General features: G+C 42.9%; 1 pseudogene across 1 annotated transcript; it reads left to right on the top strand.

Annotated features, from left to right (window-relative positions):
• Positions 1-2758: 2758 nt before the first annotated feature.
• On the top strand, positions 2759-5426 carry LOC147887826 (adrenodoxin-like protein 2, mitochondrial pseudogene; annotated as a pseudogene). The gene is made up of 4 exons (XR_015543092.1): positions 2759-2853; positions 3159-3265; positions 3597-3645; positions 4913-5426. The product of XR_015543092.1 is annotated as an adrenodoxin-like protein 2, mitochondrial pseudogene (transcript).
• The last annotated feature ends 3504 nt before the right edge of the window (positions 5427-8930 follow it).

An 8930-nucleotide genomic window follows, 5' to 3' on the forward strand; every position in this document is an offset into this window, starting at 1 on the left:
TTGTAGATCTATAAAACAATGCACCTAAGAAGGTTCAAACAAGTGCACGAAAGGAATGATCTTCATAAAAAACACTCAACAACCATGACCTTTGCATGGTCCATGGGATTAAATTGAGAATAGGAAGGGGGGCATGTTAACCAATTTGGTTAACAGTATGTCCTTTGGCAAATATTTGAGGAAATACTTGTAATAAAGCATGATTTGCAAGAAAAGACTTGATTAGTTGATCCATGTAACTTTGTTCCCTCCACTAAGACTAGCAAGGAATAGAGCCATTGGCCTAAAAAGAGTGAGAATAGAGGCTAGTGGATAGTTAGGTCAGAATAAGGGTTTGGACAAAGGTCATGTATAAAAGCTGACCTTTTGGCATTGTGGAGAATACAAGCTCTCTTACTTCCAAGATTTGGTATCTTGTGTCTGCGCCCTCCTTGTTGGTTCCTTGCCTACATTGCCTTCCCCATTCACCACCCTCATGCTCTCCCTCACCTCTTTCTCTCTCTTCCCTGTGTTCTTTTCTTGTGGAGCTAGCTCGTGAGATGCGATCCAAGAGCTACGGAGGTGACATCCATGGACGGCATTGTGAAGTGTAAGCTCTCAAATGAGGGTTAGAAGAGAGGTTGGTGGTTTGCCCCTTAACATATGAAATCCATTGGTTCGAGGAGCCTATGGTAATTGATCAAGACCAAAATAGGTTGCATACTTGACCTTGACACAGCACAAAACTTTCCGAGAGGATGGGGGAGCTGAGTATCATGCAAGCTTCATGATTGCTAGCACTCCATTTGCCGTCACATGTGAGAACATTGCCTTGCTCTAAAGAAGCCTCATGTTACGATCCACCCCCTTGTTGCTCAATGTTGGCTGAGATGAAAAGCAAGTTTGAAGGAGCAAGCCATTGCAGGTTAGGGAAGATGTAGGCTCACAATCGCGGTGAGCGAGAAAGTATTTGACCTCCTAAAGTAGAGAGGTGAGAGGTGAGGAAGGAAGGAGGAGGATAAGTCTCTATTTGACGGGGCAGAGTGGGAGTGTGCCATAGGTCACATTGGCAAGTGACATGGCATAGCCCATGATGGGCATCCTAAGTCCTTATAGGTGCTTAGATTGCAATCCCATAACATTGAATCAATTGGAAAGTAGGGAAAAAAGAGGCCATTTTTGGACCGCTCCAATGCATAGGCGTTTTTTAAAGATGCACCATGAGCGAGGACAAATTTCACTGATGCACGGAAGAGAAGTAGGTTCCCATCTTTAAGTAGGTCCCTATGGAACGGAAGCTCAATACATTTTGAACATTCTGACAGGTCCTCATGGTGAACTTGCCAACCTGCTCCAGGACAAATATTTACGTTCATTCGAGGGGGTGGACCCTCGGAGAATTCATTTGCACTCCTCCTGCTCTATATATAGGATGCATCTGAGGGGTGGGCAAGAGCACCCTTGGCCATGGGGACATAAATTAAATCAGAAAGCTAAGGCTCCCACTTTAGCTGATTGTTGGACATTCAGGCTCGAGTTTTGCTCCATGGGGATCTACTCTTCCACCAATCTTTCTAAAAGCATGCTCACTTGATCAGATTGGTTCACAATTTTTTATATGATTGTAGAACTTGATTGTTAACACAATTGTTCATGCACTCGAAATTTTGAGTGATGGTTACTTTTTGATTGGCCACCATTTGCTAGATGGCTCGAAATTTTGAGTAATGGTTACTTTTTGGTTGGCCACCAGTTGCTAGATGGAAAGTGGGGCTCAAGTGTCATGATTACGGGTAACTACCTACATCAGGTAGTCACTAGTCTGCCTAGTGTCCTCTACAAACAAGAGAACTTGTCTCTTTGTCCATAATGGGTCATTAAACTGCCAGCTATAAGTTGGCGCACTTGGATAAACCTGATTTTCACGGCAACTATGTTGCCCAAATCAACTTGGAGGTTTGCAACCAGCCTGATCGTTGTAGGCTCTAAGTGGAGGGCGGTTACACACTAGCGCTTGCCCAAGCTAGGGAAATGGTATCCGTCGATGTGTCTTCCATATGGCGAGGCATCATTTGACGTGCAAAAAGGGGGGTGTCGAAGGTCATGGGCAGCCACCACCCCTTGCCTATTGCCCATCCAAACTCTAACATGCAACCAGCCTGATTGTTGCAGTCTCTAAGAGGGTGGTTACACACTAGCGCCTGCTTAAGCTAGGGAAAGGGCATCCGTCGATGTGTCCTACACATGATGAGGCATCATTTTAATGGGTAGCTGCCACCCCTTGCTTATTGCGCGCCCAAACTTTGACATGCAACCAACTTGAATGTTGCAGGCTCTGAGTCGAGGGGCAGTTACACACTTGACCGTTGCAGGCTCTAAGTTGAGGGCGACTACATACCAGTGCTTGTGCAAGCTAGGGAAAGGGCATTCGTCGATGTGTGGTGCACATGGCGAGGCATCATTCGACGGTTGAAGGTCAAGGGCAGCCAAGGCCCGCTTGCATGCCGTCCAAACTCTGAGAGGTGGGAGGTGTGATCGGTCACGAGTAGCTGCGCTGAGGAGTGTGTACCACGGAGGTGGCAATGGTTGGAGGGGGGGTTCGAGAAAAAGAAGGTCCGAGTGGGGTGTGATCGTGTGTTGAGGAACCAAAAGGTGGACATGTGGCAAGGGTTAGGGTTTGGACCAAGACCTAATCTATATAAATACAAGAAGAAAAATTACGTAAGATCTTTCGGATGAATTATAGCTCCTCATTTGCTTTCCCGTCTGAGCTTTCTAAAATGCAAAATCTTCATCGTCTTCTTCTCTACTCAACGGCGTTTTGTTGCTTCGCAGATCGCTCATACGCCTCCCCTTCCGTTTACCGACACTCTGGTATCTCCTTTGTCAACCCCTTCCGCACTCCTCGCTCCGTTTCTCAGCTTCCGAAGCTCCGAATTCTCCATCCTTCGCCGCGGTTTGGCTGCATTGCGACCTTCCCTTGGATGCCTACCGCTTCCTGTCTTTCGTTTGCGCCGTATTGCGATTTCTCAGTTTTTTTCCCCTTTCAGATGCGATTGAGAGTAGTTTTGTTTCAGTTTTCTGCTAGCTTTTACACGTTTTGTTACAGAAGTTTAAATCTGCACCTCGGAAACCGTTCCGCTCTCACAAATTTGTCATTTGAAACTGGTGGTGGACAGTATTTCCGTTACCTTTGTAGACAAAGATGGTGAGGAGAAACGCATCCGAGTTCCTCTCGGTATGTCGATGCTCGAAGCAGCTCAGAAGAACTCTATTGACCTTGAAGGTACATGCCTACCGACTTCGTAGTACTCCTTTCGGTCTTCTCTGCCTGCTTGGAGCTAGCTGTAATGGTGCACCTTTTCTAAGGACCTGGGTCCATCTTCAGAAGGCTCCTTAAAGTGACATGATGTCAATCGCCTTCCGTTTCATACATATGCGGAAAGGTACACGGCATCAGCATATCTACGTGACTTATCATCTGTGTGTGCGCCCGCGCGCGCGACGCGGTCTGTGGAGAATCTTTAGATGAGAGTTATACTTCGTTAGAATGGTTTTGAAGGCATACAGGGAATCATGGAGTGTCGCTGACTTTTAGGTGACTCATGGTTGTGCAGGAGCTTGTGAAGGTCGTTGGCTTGCTCCACGTGTCACCTGATTGTCATGGTAATGCCATCCGTGTCTTTAACCTGCTGAAGTAGTTGCCAAGTAAAGCTTGTCAGAAGCTGGAGGCTCGGTAGTGTGTAGAATGGCTCTAATTTTTAAAATTTTCCAGAATGTTCCTGAAGCAGAGGCAGCAAATACGCTTGACTGAAACTTTTACTTTCTCTTTCCAAAGCGTAGTTGCAAGGAAAGTGTGAATTGACAGTGCAAGACTTCTTGAATGTCCAGATTAGTTGAGTGGAAAGAGTCAATTCTTTTACAGGGCTTGCCATTGGGAGGGCAGATTTTAGGTCTCAGGGGAAGACGATGATAGTTTATCGTCAATACCTTCCTTCGTTGTAACTGTCTCTCGGATTGGCAAAAAGCTATATAGATGTGAGTGTCGAGAGAACATATCTTGTAATATCAATTTACTTGTGTTTTAGGCTTTAATGAAGTTATACTTTGTTGGTAGTATCCAGCTAGAATTTATGGTTAAAAACTGTGACTGGTGGACTTGAGCTCAAGGGGTGCTTATGTAATGGGTTCAGTTGTATCCTAATTTTACGGGACTCTAATTTGATTTGTTCATTTGTGCTATAGCGGTTCCATTCTCATTAATTATTTAGAACTTTATGTTTCAACCTGAAAATTTTGAAGGCTACACGATGTAATGTAATGTTATCTTGGGCCAAGTAAACTTTTAGAATCTTATCATTGATACTCTCTGGCTTTCTCAAGCAAAGCATCTATCCATATTTTGTTCTCTATATTGTCTTTTGATAAAAACAAGCTTGTTTTGTAGTCTCTGTTCGGTACAATCATATTGTGCTTTAAACTGTCAGTTGAGAAGTCAACCTCCTCTTCTTAAGATTGTAGACAAGTCTGACGGTATTAGTCTTTCTTTGTTTAGTTAAAAACTGAGTCGACGCGGAGTTGTAGCCTTGAATATTTCCCTTTGAAAATGAACTAGTTCCAAGAGCTATCTGGGTTTCGTTTTGAGGAGTTTTGCCCCAAGTGTGATGGCTTTCGTAATCACATATTGTAAAATTTCTTGCATTCTGGTTCTTTTGATGGAACAAAATTTTAATTGTGCTCGTTGAAGATGGGACTTTTTAGATCATTTCGTTCCTTTTGTTGCAGGAAAGTGCATGTGGGATGCACAATGCTTATTGCATGATATATGGCTTGCATTAAAACAATACAATTAATTGGAATAATCAAAGTCAGTCTCGTCAACCTTACTTGAAAGTTATGGCATATCTAAAACTTCCTGGTTGTAATCTTTCAGGATCGAAAGTACTATGAACAGCTCCCGGAACCAACAGATGAAGAAACTGATATGCTGGATCTAGCTTCTGGGCTAACACAGACGTAGGTTCCATGTGCACTCTTCCTGAAATAAGAAACAGTCTTCTTTGGCATTGCTTACTGGCTAGAGGGTTCTTATTGCAGGTCACGCCTAGGCTGCCAGGTTGTGGCAAGGTCAGAATTGGACGGAATGAAAGTTGCTTTGCCTTCAGCCAAAAAGAATTTTGCAGTCGATGGCTTTCCTCCAAAACCTCACTAAATGGTGTTAGTACCAAATATTACAATGATCAAAATGATTGCATGCCCTGAGGTTCACCAAATTTGCCAATTACTTTTTTTAATTAAGGTGATTGTATACCCTGAGGTTCACCAAATTTGACAAGTTTGGTAAAGTTTTTCTTTGAGAACAATGATCTTATGACTGGCAAAGTAAAATTTGTGCCCAAAATTTTACTTTTTTCTGATGTTGCAAAGTTTTCAAAACCAACTTCAAAGTCCTGCCTTTTGAATTTACCACGCAAATTTCTTTTCTTCTTTATGGGCTGTGGCTGCTATATACATGGAGCTGTAGGGGGTGTGACTTTTGGGGGAGCTACATGTTGGGATTTAGTTATGAGTTTAACTATCCTTATTCCTCCCTCGATGAGGTGTGAGGCTGATAAACTCAGAAAATAAAAGTGATATTTATCAACTTTATACCTCCAGATGGTATAGGGCCATAAAACATCACAACATGTTCTCACTTTAAGCATCAGTCAGCAATGCCACAATCAAAGAAGGGTAATTTCTTCACTTATTTTCAATGTGACTGTCGGTGCAATTATAGTCATCATTTAGAGGAGTAGCTCACTGCATTGGAAACTAGATCATAGAAAATACTACTACTACTAGTTTCTTCCAGTTTTCTACTATCAAGAACCTCAACTATGCCATCACATCCTGTACTACACTTCCAACATGTCATTTAACTCATTTAAACAATAGTGCACCGAGTGCGCACCCAGTATAGTGGTATAGCAAGGGCTGTTGGATGCAACAGAGAAAAGGTGGTGGCTCAGCTTAATTCACCTTTTCTAAACATTACAAGTGAATTTAATTCACCTTTTCTAAACATTACAAGTGGAAATTCACAAAAGGAGTTTCAATCCTCCGTAGCACATACCTTTAAGAAAGCAGTGCTAATAAATGCTAGCAAATAAACCTAAAGTGCTTGACAGCATTTCAAATTTAAAATGGCTACACATATATGTCAAGACTCCACATTAGTGCACTGCACATGTTACAGCATGATATCAGCATCTATAATTGACCTGCCAAATGATACACAATCACCATCTTCCCTTGCCTCCTTGCAATAAGACTTGCAATCAAACACTCGTCCTCTGCTTGCTGTCTCATACGTGGTGACTTCTCATAATGTACTTCATATATTAGCTAGTGTTGCCACCTTGTGTGACACATCACACTCCAACTAGCTGGTAACAAGACAATATGTGAGAGCAATGAAGCGCAGACAACTTTAGACTTTGGCTGGCCTCAATTTCGACCTGGTAAGAGACTGATTTCTGTAGCAAGAACTTCCTCTGCACCATATTCTGTGTGTTCTTCATCTCCTTCACAGCTCTGGCATTGCATTCCCAAGGAACCATTTGCCCACGAAACAAGGGAACTCTAAGACTACGTAGAGGGATCTCTATGTCAGGGAGCTTACGACAGAACTTGGAGCTAGCGTGCAATTCAGTGACCCAGGAGCCATCAAAGACTTGTGGATGCCTACGCCACTGTCTTTTACTGGCTGCTTGGTTCATTTGCTTATACGCAGTTCTATCTTGAGCCGTACACGTGGTCTCTCTTGTTAGCTCCATCAGTTCCTACTAGTTTTTATGCTCCCCTCAGGCGCGAAAGCCCGATGATTTCCCGTCTTTTTGCTGTGCCAAATGGCCAGACCCACCTCCCGTCTTCGATCTTTCTACACCTACTTTGCTATGTCTCTCTTCTTGCATCTGAAGAGAGCTATGTCGAACCATATAGCTCAGTTCGTCAATGAACCCACGCTGAGGTCTCTTACATTTCGTTGCATAGTTCAAAGCCGGGTTTATAACTTCAACGCGCCACATGTAGCGAGCTCACAGAGCTGACAAACACTTGATAGCTTATATCGCTTGTATAGCTTGTTATGCTTGCCTCTGGCAAGCTCTCTTGGGTTCCTCAGCTATAGCTTCGATAGCGCTATATTCATGCAGCTTCTCTGGGGTTCCTTGAGCTCTATGTAGCATGAAAACAGACTAAGCTATTTCTTCAATACGAGTCTCAGAGCCCTCTCACGCAGGCTCGCAGTTCCACCAAGGCCCCCCACTACCCTGATTCACATTTCCTTCTGTGTTGTCGAATACTGTGCGACAAAATGCGTTATCTTGGTGCTACCTTAGCGCTACCTTTCTCGCTTTCATAAGAACTTGGTGGTCGTCTTGGGATTAACCTGTGTTGTCGCCAGCTTCCCCTATTAGCAGGCTCGAGCTTTGTCACGCACCCAACGATTGGCTTGAGTGCAGTTTTCACAGGAATGAGAGCAGCTTTCATGTGCTACTCCTCACACAAACGATGCTCACGACCATGTGCACTTTGTTTGTGTTACTCTGTGGGCAACCCAATTTTTCTACATTGCAACATCGGAATTTCTGTCAGAGCTCTACATAGGCTGAATGCGGTTGTTAAGCAACGGGACGCTACACAGGCTGAGGGCGCGTGATTTGAACGGGTAAAGTTGAAAGCCCAAGAATGAAATACTATGTCCCCGCACATTTGCTATTGCCTTTCCAATCGATTGATTTAACTAGCCTTACGCCCATGAAGCATATGCTTCTGAAAGTTTGACAGTATGAGCTCTTCGAGCACGCCTACTAAGCTACCTTAAAACTACTCTTGACTGTTGGGAAGATTGAAAAACGTTTATAGATGTCTACTTGTTGATTGCCCAATAGGAGGAATGTTGAAAGATTGTCTACGCCCACTATTCTGGTAACTCACAGACTGAGTTTACCTCGAAAGCCGTTCTACTCGGGAGAATGAAAGCCGTGCAATAGATATGTGGGGAGGTGTCTTTGCGTTGAGCATATTTCCTTTGTTAGTTTACAATTTGCGGCCATAATTTTGGACGACAGAGCTATGTATAATACATGTATATTGGCTACACAAACTCCTATATATATCTGCTATAGGCTTGTGTATACGCTGGCCTTTAGATTCAGGAAGGATTCAGACGCATGATGTCTCATATTTCGGTAGAACTCTTCACTTCTATAGAAACATATGGTGGGATTAATATGCCTATTACACATTATTGTGACTTTGCCTTGTTTTAGATTAGCATGCCTTGATATAGTTTCTTTTGAGATAAGCATGCTTTGTTACAAGTTTCTTTTGGAGAACTCAAGGAAGTCCCACTTGGAATTTGCCTTTGGGAAATATCGATGCGGAATCTTTGTTCATATGGAAGATTGCCTAGTAGTCCCTTGACTGTGTAGCAAGCACTTTGACATTTTGGTCATCTATTTTAAAATTATTGTATTGGATTAGTTCTTGGTATATTTTGGGCATACCTATATATATGATCTTGAGCAAAGTAACTAGGAAAATTTCCTTTGTTGGAAAGATTCCTAAGCATAGGAGTTAGGATCTTGTGATTTCTTTGGAGTATGAGGAAAATTTCCTTTGTGATGAAATGTAATTATGATCTCTTGGACCTTTAACTACAGTTGATGCATCTTCCCTCTTGGCTTCATGCCATGATTCGAGCCTTTGAGCATGATTATGCAAGAGGATATAAGGGTCTCATTGATGATTTCCCTAGGAAGATGGGAAAGACTAGTACATTTACTTGTTATGCTTGTCTATTAGTGAAGGGAACTATACCTTTTCAGGATTACTTAAGCAGGTAAATGGAGGAAGAATCCCTTGAGAACTTTTACACTTGGGAATGTTCTATAGTAAGCTACTCT

This window comes from Dipteris shenzhenensis, chromosome 22 (genome assembly GCF_047967505.1).
Source record: "Dipteris shenzhenensis isolate YYH24624 ecotype China chromosome 22, Dip_SZ_1.0, whole genome shotgun sequence".
NCBI classification, from domain to species: domain Eukaryota; kingdom Viridiplantae; phylum Streptophyta; class Polypodiopsida; order Gleicheniales; family Dipteridaceae; genus Dipteris; species Dipteris shenzhenensis.